Here is a 12,791-nt window from a genome sequence, read left to right on the forward strand (position 1 = left end):
CTTCCGTGGCATCCCACGAGGTCGAACCACCTGCCTTTTAAGTCTTCATCATTTCAGCCGAAAGCCCTATAAATGTCAGGTGGCTTTTATTGTAGTGTTGTTGTATATGACTTCGCGTGCAGGGCGTGCGCGCGCACTTTTCCTTTTGCAACAAGGAAAACCTGTTCTCTACGTGCCTCTAATTAGACTCACATTTGACCCTCGTCTCTAAAGTCAGAACGCCGAAACCGGTTAAGCCACGGTGGGTGTTTTTGAAGTCCCGCAGCCCAATTTCCCCATTGTCACTTTTCGGAACAGAGCGTCGTTGGACAAAGGGCTGGATAATAATATGATTAACATTTGTAGCGGTGCGAGCTGGGAGAAAAGGTAATTAAATCTCACGCTTCGTGGCTTCTGCTAATCGCTGTCATGGGTCATGCTCCTCTCCTCCTCTCACCCAAATTAATGATTCGACGTTGGCACATTATGGGATGGCAAAGGATGGTGGGGGCGGGGGGCAGTTGCTTCCTTAAGCAGGGAATTTAGGAGCACAGGATGCCGCCTTATTCCGGATGAGACTATTTGTCCATCTACGCCAGTGTTGTACTTTATTTATTTATTTTTATTTATTTATTTGCATATAAAATTTGTAGTTAAACAAGAGCATCTCCAGCACAGTGAACTGCAATCTCAGTAATAAATCTTGCCCGAATTTTCATTGCTGCCAGGGCAAAAAGAGATACTTTGTGCGTTACCCTAGAGTCAGTGTCAGGCAGGAGATCGAAATTCTTTTCTGAAGTGGTATTGAAGTGTAGTTGATACAGAATAGATTCCAAAAATTTGGTTCTTGGTTCAGAGTATAAAGAACAGAAGAGCAAACAATGAGGCAGATCCTCAATTTCTGGGGCCCCACAAATACACAGACGGAGGGCCAAAGGGGTGCGCTGATATCTGCCATCCATCACAGCTGTAGGCATAGTTTGTAAAGGAGGGCTGTAAATGCTTACCTAAGCTTTGGGGATGTAAGCTTTACCAGGTCAACAGCCCTATGGTGGTCAAATTTATAAAGCCTGTACCATTTTGAAAATTTGGAATTGTTAATAGCTTGTCTGTCCAGCCGAGTATGTAGTACTTTTATATTGTTGTTTCTTCATAGTACCCAGTTAGCTGGGGGAAAGGTAATAATGGCCGGGGAAGGCAACGGCAAACCACCCCGCTATAAGGCCTGCCAAGAAAACATCAGCGAAAGCTGGCGTCCCTCCAAGAGTCAGTAATGACTCAGTGCTTGCACGAGAGGTTCCTTTCCTGTCCTTTCATAGTGTATGTATTCTGTATGCGAATGGCCTAAGCATTAATAAATTACTACTACTAATTAATTACTACTACTACTACTATTTATTTATTGCATTGATATACCACCCCATAGCTGAAGCTCTCTGGGCAGTTCACATAAGAAAAAACATTTAAAAGCAATATACAAAATTTAAAAACCACAAAAACATGCAAAATGCGCATACGATTTAAACCACTGTAACAACTTTCGAAACAATGAGCCAAAAAATCAGAGAGCCAGGCTGATTACGTATTGCTCAATGCCTGGGAGAAGAGAATAGCCTTGACCTGGCGCTGAAAGGATGACAATGTTGGTGCCAGGCGGGCCTCGTCAGGGAGATCGTTCCATAATTGGGGGGCCACCCCAGAGAAGGCCCTCTCTCTTGTTGCTGTCCTCTGAGCTTCCCTCGGAGTAGGCACTCGGAGGAGGACCTTAGATGTTGAGCACAGTGTGCGGGTAGGTTCGTGTCGGGAAAGGCGTTCCGTCAGGTATGGTGGTCCCAAGCCGTGTAAGGCTTTGTAGGTTAAAAACAGCACCTTGAATTGGGCTCGGAAACATACAGGCAGCTAATGCAAGCGGGCCAGAGTGGGTCTTATATGCTCAAACCTTCTAGTCCCGGTTATCAATCTGGCCACTGCATTTTGCACAAGCTGCAGCTTCCAAACCATCTTCAAAGGCTGACCCACGTAGAGGGCGTTCTAACTCTTTCCCATGACCTCCTAACTGATTCTAACTGGAGATGCCAGGAGTTGAGCCTTGGTCCTTGAGGTGGACAAAGAGGTGTTCTCCCTTAGTTGTGGCCAGCAACTATTATTACTGGCCAATACTGGGTGGAATGGGGTGACCATCTCCAGCCAGGTTTTTGCTTCTTCAAAGGGCTCCATCACCTCCTTTTCCCCTCTGTCAGCCTCAAGAGAGTTGAGAAGTTTTGGTCTGGGCTTGAGCAGCCTTCCGCCTAGGATATGGGGAATCCAAGGTCTAGTGCGGTAGACAGGAGGTTGGCTTTGGCTGTGGAAGGCTGAGATTCCAGCCATCCGCCAAGCCTGACCCTTGGTGGAGCGATGCACTGTTTCTCAGCGGAGCCTCCTGCAAGCGAGTATACAAATCCACGCGCCCGTTTGGAAAAGCGCTAGAGAAAAACAGCAAAACCGAACCTGTCCTCCTGGCCGCTGACATTGTTATCTTTTTGGCGCCGGGTCAAGACTTTTTCTCTTCAACCAGGCGTTTAGCAATATGTAATTAGCCTGGTTTTGGTTTTGTATGTTTTTGTGGTTTTAAATTGTATGTTTTTGTGGTTTTAAATTGTATATTTTTGTGGTTTTAAATTGTATGTTTTTGTGGTTTTAAATTTGTGTATATTGTTTTTAAGTTTTTTAATACTACTACTACTACTAATAATAATAATAATAATAATAATAAATTTATTTCTAACCTGCCTCTCCATTCTGATCAAGGTGGGGAACAACAGCAAGTATAAAACACATAAAATAAAACATCCTAAAAGCATCCTAAAATTCCACTGGATAGGCTTGCCAGAAGAGATCAGTCTTCATAGCTTTCTTAAATGCTAAAAGACTGTTAAGTTGACGAGTCTCCTCTGGCAGGCCATTCCACAGTCTAAGAGCAGCAGAAGAGAAGGTCCTCTGGGTAACAGTTGTTAATCTAGTTTTTGCTAGCTGAAGGAAGTTCTTCCCAGAGGACCTGAGGGTGCAGGGCGGATTGTATGGGAGAAGGCGATCCCGCAGGTAAACCACCCAGAGAGCCTCGGCTATGGGGCTGTATACAAATGTAAATAATAATAATAATAATAATAATTTTGACCAGACATTGGCACAACGTCCACACAGTCACAGCAACAACCTGCATCAACACAGTCGCAAACACGTGCATGAACGCGCAATTGCGTGCAACTGTGCCTCCTCCTCCCACTCTTCTTTCCTTGCGCCCTTCCTCGTTAATGAAATTCCTTCCGACTCCGTTCAGATTAGGTTCTTTTTTGTCACCCGCCCCCCTCCCGAAACACAAACGCACACAGACAGATCACCTACACCTTCGCAGGTGTCTGCTTTTGCCAAGGAGGGCTGGTGGAAGCGTAGACGCCCAACTCTGCCTTTCCACACTTACTTTCGTGCAATTGCCAGTAATGGAAGGTTGTCTGAACGGTGCGCCGTTCCAAAGCATGTACAGCCCTCTACTGGCTCAGGCGTCTCACTGCACCGTTGGCCTTTTCGAGCATTTTTCCTACCCACCCACCAGTGAGGCTGGAAGGTAGAAGAAGATGTTTTCAACAGCATCTGTGCTTCTCTGCCTTCCAAGCCTTGCGGAGCAAAGACCAGCTCTGTTCTTGGCAGATCGTTGGAGAAACCCAGCAACTAATGCGCCATTGGGTTGATTATAGGACTGAGAAACTGCCGTAATTTTCCCCGGCATGTTTTCAACGTGTTTATGCATGGAGTGGGCATGTGATGGTGGTGAAGAGGAGCCGTACCTCAGAGCTCATGCTGGGGAACATGGGTGCTCTGCTTGTGGATGCCTGGTCGGTGGCTGTGGGAACAGGGTGCTGCACTAGATGGACCCTTGGACGCAGACAAGCTGGAGCATGTTCAGAGGAGGGCAACCAGGATGATCAAGGGTCTGGAAACAAAGCCCTATGAAGAGAGACTGAAAGAACTGGGCATGTTTAGCCTGGAGAAGAGAAGATTGAGGGGAGACATGATAGCACTCTTCAAATACTTAAAAGGTGGTCACACAGAGGAGGGCCAGGATCTCGTCTCGATCCTCCCAGAATGCAGGACACAGAATAACGGGCTCAAGTTAAAGGAAGCCACATTCCAGCTGGACATCAGGAAAAACTTCCTGACTGTTAGAGCAGTGCGACGGTGGAATCAGTTAGCTAGGGAGGTTGTGGGCTTTCCCACACTAGAGGCCTTCAAGAGGCAGCTGGACAACCACACTCACCCTAACTAAAAGCACAGAGAAATGGCTCCGGAGATAAATATATGTATTTTCCTTCCACCCTTACTGGTGTATCCTGTGTCTGCATCCAGCATGTGCTTTGCAACGACATCCATCACAGGCATAAATCTCTTTTGGCACAGCTGCTGCCTACCCAAAAGCTTCTATTGCAGAGTCAGCGTTCAAATGGATGTTGGAGCCGTCACTTTGTACAAAAAGCTATTTACTGAGGGTTTCCGTCATGGTGAACCGACACCATTCCAGTCTCCTCATTCTGAGAGCATATACTCGATAGATTTATTATTCTTTGAAAATATCCCCCAGCTTTCTCAATTAAAATCACAATATAACAATAACAACAACAATGGCGTTGACAAAACAGAACGGACAGGCAAGGGCGGAAAAACACAATTTCCCACTAAAACCAACGAAGCCTGCCGGAATAAAACGGGCCCCAGAAGGTAATCGAAGATGAGACTGTTCAAGCCGAACTGGGGGGATTACAACCCTGGTGCGGCCATTCAAATGGCTTTACCTCTTCTCCCAAACATGAGCCTCGTGTGGCGCAGAGTGGTAAAGCAGCAGTTTCTGCAGCCGAAACTCTCCCCACGGCCTGAGTTCGATCCCAGCGGAAGCTGGTTCTCAGGCAGACGGCTTGGGTCGACTCAGCCTTCCATCCTCCCGAGGTCGGTAAAATGAGTACCCAGTTAGCTGGGGGAAAGGTAATCACGGCCGGGGAAGGCAACGGCAAACCACCCCGCTATAAGGCCTGCCAAGAAAATGTCAGCGAAAGCAGGTGTCCCTCTAGGGAGTCAGCAGTGACTCAAGTGCTTGCACGAGAGGTTCCTTTCCTTTCCTTCCTTCTCCCAAACAATCTTACTTCCACCATAGGTGGGACACAGAGAGCTCTATCACACCAGCGATTTTTCACACATTCGCCGTGCCTGGTGTGTAGATTTGCAGCACGGGACTCACATGAAGTCATCCCTGTCCTGCAGTTGTCTTGCCCCTTCCCCCCTTGTTGCATTTTATTTTGGTGTGGATAAAATCTGGATTATTTTCCTCTCTCGCTTTTTCCTTTGCTGGGGCCTTGTGCTGGTGGAGACTTGCTGACGAAAGGGGATGGCAGGGCGGTACTCCAGCACATCCTCGCATGGACTTGTTAGTCAGATAAATGAACTTTTAAGTGCTCCAACCCCACCCCATCCCCATTGCCCACAGAAACGGAGCCCAGATGAAACCTTAAATCAGTAATCGCTAGATAATAAAGCCAGAGCAAAGCGGAGAAAGAGCCCACGTCCATCAGAGTACCACAACCAATAAACTGGAGGAGGAAGGAGAAGGGGCGGGGTGGAATGGAAGAGCAAACAAGTGAAAACCCGCATGAAAGGGACCATGTGTGATGGAGCCCTTGACGCGCTTATGAAATGGAGGTAAAAAACACAGACAAACCAGGGGGGGGGGGGAAATAGGTGTGATGGAGCTCAAAGAAGGGCTTCCCTCCTTGATTGCAGGAAGGACGTGGTTCCTTGGGTCATAGAATCATAGAATAGCAGAGTTGGAAGGGGCCTACAAGGCCATCAAGTCCAACCCCCTGCTCAATGCAGGAATCCACCCTAAAGCATCCCTGACAGATGGCTGTCCAGCTGCCTCTTGAAGGCCTCTAGTGTGGGAGAGCCCACAACCTCCCTAGGTAACTGATTCCATTGTCGTACTGCTCTAACAGTCAGGAAGTTTTTCCTGATGTCCAGCTGGAATCTGGCTTCCTTTAACTTGAGCCCATTATTCCGTGTCCTTGCTGCTCAGCAAGAAATGGCTTTGTTTTGTTGAGATATGACTCTCCCTTCTATCGGACTCTGGGAGGGGGTGGAATTTGATCGTCTTCTCTCTCTTAGGTTCACGAGGAAGGCTCTGTAAGTCATTCGCCCTTGTGACAATCTACAGTGTGTCTCATCTGGCTTACTGGACGCAGATCAATAGGACTTTATTGGATGTAGCATCTTTCATATCAGTTATTTCCACAAAGCCCCGAAGCAAGGGATCAGAAGGGAAAATAAAGAGGGGGAGAGAAGGAACATCACATATCATAGAATCATAGAATAGCAGAGTTGGAAGGGGCCTACAAGGCCATCGAGTCCAACCCCCTGCTCAATGCAGGGATCCACCCTAAAGCATCCCTGACAGAGGGTTGTCCAGCTGCCTCTTGAAGGCCTCTAGGGTGGGAGAGCCCACAACCTCACCAGGCAACTGATTCCATTGTCTTACTGCTCTAACAGTCAGGAAGTTTTTCCTGATGTCCAGCTGGAATCTGGCTTCCTTTAACTTGAGCCCGTTATTTCATGTCCTGCACTCTGGGAGGATTGAGAAGAGATCCTGGCCCTCCTCTGTGTGACCACCTTTTAAGTATTTGAAGAGTGCTATCATGTCTTCCTTCAATCTTCTCTTCTCTAAGCTAAACATGCCCAGTTCTTTCAGTCTTTTAATCCAGATGCTCTTGATGGGGCTACCACGGAATCATAGAATAGTAGAGTTGGAAGGGGCCTACAAGGCCATCGAGTCCAACCCCCTGCTCAATGCAGGAATCCACCCTAAAGCATCCCTGACAGAGGGTTGTCCAGCTGCCTCTTGAAGGCCTCCAGTGTGGGAGAGCCCACAACCTCCCTACTTCAGCGGAAAGGGGAAGGTGGGGAGCTTCAGGACCCTCCCCAATACCCCCCCAAAAATAAATGGCACATCCCGTGTTCCAAGTAGATAAAAGCCATATGGACATAGCCTAGTGCTACCAGCCCAAAGGCATCATGTAGCAATTTCCATCTTTTTTTTCCTTAACACATTTTCTGTAGTGAGAAGAAGAAGAAACGATTCATGGTAGGAAAGATGGTTTGAGAGGAAGATGGTGTCAACTAGATCCCCTGTAAAAAAAAAAATCCCCTGAATAATGCATGATTAAAACTAACGAGCCCCTCATCTTAATATTGCTTTCATTGGAATGAACTTGGGGAGTTCTGTTAAGCTGATTGACGAAACTATTCCCTGTTAATACCTTGAACAGCAAGGAACTATGAGTTGTCGTGTGCAACACTTGGAGAGGGTGGGGTGACGGAGAGAGTTTTGTCATGCACTCGTCAGTGTCGGCCTTCCACTACTGAGCTGACCCTGTTACCATGACTTCAGGAAAGGTTAAACCCCAGGCCCAGGAATCCCATCCTTCTGCTAAGGACTGGGAACTCCTTGCCACCTGAGTCTGGGCACGAACACAGAATCCACAGCATATGCAAGTCCAAGTCTATGAAAAGCCTCACTGCTTTTCATGGCACAGTTCTTCGATATCCAAAGTCCAAATAGCAAAGTGTCCATGCGCAGAGTGCTTTCAAAGTCTCAATTGGAGATAGGATCTAAAACAAGAAAGAAGTCGGGCGTTGCGTGGAGAGATGAAACCTACCCAAGCTTTTTCCGCTTTGCACCAGCCTTTAAGGCCTATTCAAAGTCACTCGACAGACAGGTCCTCTGACCTGTCAACCAAGCCCACGTGTCAAGAGGGCGGGATGTTACAACCCACCTCGAAGAGGGCCCCCCCACCTTTTCCAAAACACCCTGACGTTCCCAGAGAACCAGCTGCCTCAAGGCCGAGATAAAGGAGTGAACAAGCTACTTCTACGGAAACTTTTTACAGCGAAAAGCTTGCAAGAGAACATCTGGCATTGTCAAACTATTTCCTAATAAATCGAACCACTAGGGACAAGGCCGGCCTTGTACCTATACCTGACATGAGTATTGCTAGAACTAATTAATGAGACATTATGATAATGATTACAAGAGTATTGTATCATCTTCGCTGGCTCCTGGTCTGTTTCCAGGCAGAATTAATAGTGTTGGTTTTAGATGCCCCTTCATAGTTTGGGAGCACAGGGTCAGAAGGCTTTAGCTCTTCCCATATAGTGGAACTGAAACCCTGAGATCATCAAGAGAGGCCTTTGCATACTGAAATCACGTGGAATCTGTTTTTATGCTTTTATAGTTTAAAAATTTGGTATATTTGCTTTTAATGTTCTGAGTTTTAATCTTTGTAGACTGCCCAGAGAGCTTCAGCTATGGGGTGGTATATAAATGCAAATAATAATAATAATAATAATAATAATAATAATAATAATAATAATTCAGCAGGCGGTGACTCAAGAGGGGGGCTCCTCAGCTGTGCCCCCCACCCCAATTGTGGAAAGCCCTTAGAATCATAGAATAGTAGAGTTGGAAGGGGCCTATAAGGCCATCCAGTCCAACCCCCTGCTCAGTGCAGGAATCCACCCTAAAGCATCCCTGACAGATGGTTGTCCACCCAGAGAAGGGTGTCTTGCACCTACTTTAATGTCTGCTCAGTTCTAGGCAAACTCTATTTTTATTCACATTGACTTTTACATAGGTTTTAAGGAGATTTTTAGCTCTAGTTTTGTGTGTGTGTGTGTGTGTGTGTGTGAGATCTTTGATATGATTTTAGACTTTGCTTTGTTGTTTGACTGTTTTCTGTTTGTTTGTTTGTTTGTTTGTAATTGGTTTTATGTTGTTGTTCTTTGTGTTTTCGTGTGCTGTACACCACCCTGAGAACAATTTGTTGCAGGACGACTAACAAGGGGGTTAAATGAACGAAGCAATTATGTCAGAGGAATGTGACACTGTACACCAGGTTGCTCTGAAGATGATGAGCAAAATGGAGACCGAAGAGGCTCCAGGCTGCCGATGGAATGACAGAGATGGAATGACAGAACACTTCCGTGGAAGGCAGCACCAATCAAACACTTACGGCCATTCTGAAAGGGAGAAATCAAAGCCCTATGAAGAGAGACGGAAAGGACTGGGCATGTTTAGCCTGGAGAAGAGAAGATTGAGGGGAGACATGATAGCACTCTTCAAATACTTAAAAGGTTGTCACACAGAGGAGGGCCAGGATCTCTTCTCGATCCTCCCAGAGTGCAGGACACGGAATAACGGGCTCAAGTTACAGGAAGCCAGATTCCGGCTGGACATCAGGAAAAACTTCCTGACTGTTAGAGCAGTACGACAATGGAATCAGTTACCTAGGGAGGTTGTGGGCTCTCCCACCCTAGAGGCCTTCAAGAGGCAGCTGGACAACCATCTATCAGGGATGCTTTATGGTGGATTCCTGCATTGAGCAGGGGGTTGGACTTGATGGCCTTGTAGGCCCCTTCCAACTCTGCTATTCTATGATTCTATGATTCTATGAAATCCCACCCTGTGCTGGCTCTGCCTTCACCAGAAGTGCAAGGTTGCGTGCTTGTTCAGACCAGTGGCTTCTGTTCCCTCTGTCAGCGTTTAGATAAGGGCCCTTTCTACACCTAAGGGTTATCCCAGGAAAATGGAGGGACTGTCCCTGCCTGCTCCTGGGATCCCCGTGTGGCATTTGGATAAACAGGAACGATCCCAGGACGATCCCGGGATATAGGGCTGGTGTAGGGAGGTACGTTTGATTTCCCTCCCTTGCTTCAGCTGTTGCCATTCAAAACAAATTTTAAAAAACCCAACACCCTTTTTATTCGGATCTTGGCGTGAAGAGAGTTCCTATGTGGTATTCCACCCAGACATTGACCAGATCCAGCCCAACAAAGTTGCGGCAGGTAAGAACGTAAGAGCAGCCAACTGGATCAGACCATTGGTCCATCTAGTCCAGGATCCTGTTATCTCTGATGCCTCCAGGAATCCTGAGCATCTGATAGCATCTGATAATAAATAAATAATAAATAATAATAAATAAATAAAAATAAATAGTCAGAGAACCTCAAAGTACTCAGATCCAATTTAAAAACAAACATACCACAATAGTCATAATAATAACGCAACAAATGGCCAGTCTGTCTTTAAAATTAAGAAAAAAAAATCCAGAAAGCACCAGCCGCACATATAATTAAAAATCCCCCCTCCTCTGTTGCTGCAAGACTGGAGTAAAGGCTTATCGACATGCGAGGGTCCAGTGTGCCTGGAAGGCATGGGTGTGTTTGTGTTAGGTGCAAATAGACTAGGAGGGCCACCACAGAGAAGACTACGACCCAGTTGAGGCAACACGCTAAACCATGCTGCTTAACCACAAAACGGTTAACGGAATGCATAACCATGGTTTACGGTGTCGTCTGACACACGTTTTCCCTAACCGTCTGCCCCGTTAACCACACTGGGCCCGTCCAGTCAACACGCCAAACCATGCTGCTTAACCACAAAGTGGTTAACGGAATGCATTAAGGTTCATGCATTCCGTTAACCGTTTCGTGGTTAAGCAGCATGGTTTAGCGTGTGGTCTGAACGGGGCCAGTGTGGTTAGGCTCACTACGGAAAACTTACCCGCAAAAGGGTTAAAAGTGTCGTGTGCAAGCATTCGGCATGTGGTTAGCGTTAACCACAGCTGAACATGGTGAAGCTAACCACCAAGCCCAGAGGGTGCCTGAACCAAGGCGTTAGCACATGTGTGAACCAAGTCTTAAGAAGCAAGACTGGTACCAGCTTGCATTTTCTTGCAGCCAACCTGACAAGGCCTTTCCTTGCTCCGTTCCCGAAATCCTGAACTCCCCCCCACTTTTTTTTTTTTTTTAAAGAAAAAGATAATAATGTGGCAGTCCCTGGGGGAGCTAATTAGCGACTCCTGTTCCTTCGAGAGGAAACCTGGGCCTGAAACAGTGACAGATAATGCTATCCTGCCTGTCTACTGGAGCACATCTGCAGCGTGTTCTCAGATAAGGCTGTTGGCAGATGTTGCTTCAGGCAGCCTTGTTTTTCCGGCTGTAAGTAGAAGGAAGTACTTGCATGAGCCGATACGTTGGCTTTGTTGCCTTACGGTGCTCCCCAGGCAACCCAGGAGCGGCCTGCATCCTACTAGAGAGAGCCGATAGTAGGGGCAAGGCTGAACCGTGTGCTCCTTCGACAAATGGTTCATGGTGTGGAGAAAGTGCGTTGGGAAACATTTTTCTCCTTCTCTCCATAATACTGAGCCTCGTGTGGCGCAGAGCGGTAAAGCAGCAGTTTCTGCAGCTGAAACTCTCCCCACGGCCTGAGTTCGATCCCAGCGGAAGCTGGTTTCAGGCAGCCGGCTCGGGTCGACTCAGCCTTCCATCCTCCCGAGGTCGGTAAAATGAGTACCCGGCTAGCTGGGGGAAAGGGAATAACGGCCGGGGAAGGCAACGGCAAACCACCCCGCTATAAGGCCTGCCAAGAAAACATCAGCGAAAGCTGGCGTCCCTCCAAGAGTCAGTAATGACTCAGTGCTTGCACGAGAGGTTCCTTTCCTTTCCTTTTCTCCATAATACTAGAATGGAATGGGATCATCATCATCATCATCATCATCATCAATTTATTTCTTACCCACCTCTTCATTCTGATCGAGGCACAAAACCGAATTAAAACATAATATACATTGTTAAAACATCCTAAAAACATTCTTAAAAAATTCCTAAAATTCTCCTGGATAGGCCTGCCGGAAGAGATCAGTCTTAATTGCTTTTCTTAAATGCTAATAGTCTGTTAAGTTGGCGTGTCTCCTCCGGCAGGCCATTCCACAGTCCGGGAGCAGCAGAAGAGAAGGTCCTCTGGGTAACGGTTGTCAATCTAGTTTTTGCTGACTGAAGTAAATTCTTCCCAGAGGACCTGAGTGTGCGGGTGGGATTGGTGGGAGATTCGGGACAGATGAAAAGGAAGGGCTTCTTCACACAGCGCATAGTTAAACTATAGTGATGGCCACCATCTTGGATATCTTCACCATCTTGGATGGCCACCATCTTGGATGGCTTTACCAGCGTGGATGGCTTCATAGACAGATTCATGGAGGAGAAGGCTATAAGCTACCTCCTATATCAGAGACAAGATGTCTATGTACACCACTTGCTGGGAAACAAGACCAGTAGGGTACTATTGCACTAATGTCCTCCTTATGGCTTTCCAGCTGGTTGGCCATTGTGTGAACAGAACGATGGACTAGATGGATCCTTGGTCTGACCCAGCATTCTGAGTTCTTGTTAGATAGGCCTGGCGACATATACTCACCACCATTCTAGACTATTTATTTATTTATTTATTACACTTGTATACCGCTCCCATAGCCAGGGCTCTCTGGGCGGTTTACAGAAATTCTAAAAATTGAGGTAAAAACAAGTATACAAAATTTAAAACTCTGAAACACAGAACATACACACATAAAGCATTAAAAACCGATTAAAAACTAAACATGTGGGTAATTAGGATTTCTTCCATGTTCTGGACATACAGAGGTCGATAGGACTGAAGTGTATTAAGAATTGCAGCACAATAGTTCCTAAGCTTCCCAACCACTACATTCAGGAGATTCAGAGCTGTTAGCTGCCTCTGAGTATTTCAGGAGAAAGAATGTGGCAAATGGCCCGTGCTACAGCAATTCACTAATGGGGGAATTTATTTCCCGTAGTAAGTCATAAGAACATCAGAAGTGCCCTGCTGGATCAGACCAAGAGTCCATCTAGTCCAGCACTCTGTTCACACAGTGGCCATCTAGCCA

At 46.7% G+C, this 12,791-nt stretch overlaps 1 protein-coding gene across 1 annotated transcript in view; it reads left to right on the forward strand.

The window, feature by feature from the left end:
• ASTN2 (astrotactin 2) overlaps nt 1-12,791 on the forward strand; it is a 732,687-nt gene that overhangs the window by 536,567 nt on the left and 183,329 nt on the right. The gene's annotated exons all lie outside the window — the stretch shown is intronic.

This window comes from Elgaria multicarinata, chromosome 19 (genome assembly GCF_023053635.1).
Source record: "Elgaria multicarinata webbii isolate HBS135686 ecotype San Diego chromosome 19, rElgMul1.1.pri, whole genome shotgun sequence".
NCBI classification, from domain to species: domain Eukaryota; kingdom Metazoa; phylum Chordata; class Lepidosauria; order Squamata; family Anguidae; genus Elgaria; species Elgaria multicarinata.